This window comes from Sinocyclocheilus grahami, unplaced genomic scaffold (assembly GCF_001515645.1).
Source record: "Sinocyclocheilus grahami isolate Dianchi unplaced genomic scaffold, SAMN03320097.WGS_v1.1 scaffold1006.1, whole genome shotgun sequence".
Taxonomy (NCBI): Eukaryota; Metazoa; Chordata; class Actinopteri; order Cypriniformes; family Cyprinidae; genus Sinocyclocheilus; species Sinocyclocheilus grahami.
Genome location: NW_015506185.1, coordinates 4,304 through 5,885, shown reverse-complemented (window position 1 = coordinate 5,885; position 1,582 = coordinate 4,304). Strand labels below are relative to the sequence as shown.

General features: G+C 36.2%; 1 long non-coding RNA gene across 1 annotated transcript in view; it reads right to left on the bottom strand.

Annotated features, from left to right (window-relative positions):
* Window positions 1-64: 64 nt before the first annotated feature.
* The window catches only part of LOC107565528 (uncharacterized), a 3,956-nt gene continuing 2,438 nt past the window's right edge, over window positions 65-1,582 (bottom strand). The window contains exon 3 of the long non-coding RNA XR_001606385.1: window positions 65-1,045. This is a non-coding gene — a long non-coding RNA (uncharacterized lncRNA). The remainder of the gene's footprint in view (window positions 1,046-1,582) is intronic.

The following is a 1,582-nucleotide window of genomic DNA, read 5'->3' as shown; positions in this document are numbered from 1 at the left end:
ACACATAGAAACACAGTAATGAAACATCTTTGGAAAAGCACAGCAAATCCATATCTTCATACAATTTTAATGTTTTCATCACATGAGAACACAAAAAACGGTCCAACAAATCGGACCTCAGTTAATATTTTTATAGAACCTTTTTTTTTTAATTGACATGTTGTGACATAATAAAAGTCTAATTTCCAATTGTCCAGTTGCCAGTTATCAAGTGTGTAGGGTCAGCTCAAAACAAGCACATCCATGAAAGTGTTGCAAAAGTGCATGTCAATTTCATTTAATGTAAAACTGGTATATACTGTACATATCAGACACAACGTTGTTACAGTAAGAGTAGGGCATTACACATCAGTCAGCCGTTGACATGCTCCTGACAGCATTTGTGTAGCCAAACCCAATGAGACAAATGAAGACAACAGAGAATAAATGTCCTCGCCCTCTTTCATATAGAAAGAAACATTCCAGACACATCCAGACTTTAGCAAGCAGTAAACATTAAAAACAGAAATATACAAGTCAATGTGGACAGACAGCAGTTTCTTGAACTGTGAGAAATGACCTCAGGATAAGAGAAGATCATTAGGAATGGATTACTGCTGCTTTTGTATTGTTCTGGTTTTGCATATATTCAACACCTCATTATTCATATTTCAAAAGTTTGTTGCTCTGGTCACATGAGGCAGGCTGGGCTGGTGATGATGGCTCAGTTTTCCTGATACCATCTTGTTTTGTGAGCCCAAATACTTTCTCATATATGTTCAATCTGGTTTATTTTGTAATGTTCAAACATTTATTTTTAACAATAAAAATGCAAGACTCTTTACAAGAAAAGGAAAAGCAAAACATGAAGGATATTACTTACAAATAGGTTGTTGGAACACGGAATGTCAAACATCTTTTAGCCCCTGCCTTCATTTCTTTATAAATGCTTGACTGTGTGCAACAGAAAACTGCAATGTTCATATATTTATTGGGTCATGATGGGGTCTTGATTCTCTTCCAGGTGGTTCTGTTGTTAGCTGCTGTGCAGACTCAGACTGTGGTTCTGAAAAACGAAACACAATGCAAGTTAATCAACACTGTAACAGTTTCTTAATTCTGCACAGATGAGAATGTGTTCACACTGCGCTTGTGTGAACATTCACTTCAACACATGAATCAGACAGGCTTGAACATACAACAATCATTCAATGTTTTCATATCTATTTATTGTATTACTATTTTTATTTTTAAAAAAAAGAAACACACTCAAGCTTGCTTCAGGCAGCTCTGGTTTAACAAAATCTAAAAATAAAAAGAGAATCTAAAAATGCACATACTGACTAAAGAGAGAACAAAGAAATGCAACAGTTGTATAGCTTTTGTTTTTTTGTTCAGAATAAAATGTGACAAACCTACAGTGTTTTAACCGACATGCCTGACCTTGACCATAATATATTTCTCTGGCCTCTGGCAACCGTAATCAGCAGAACGGAGAAACAGTGTCGGGAGCACCTGAAGGCAATATCCTTCATCAAGGAAGGGAGCATTTACGGAACAGTAAAAGCCTCAGGAGGCGAGCAGGACATCACTGGAATTAATT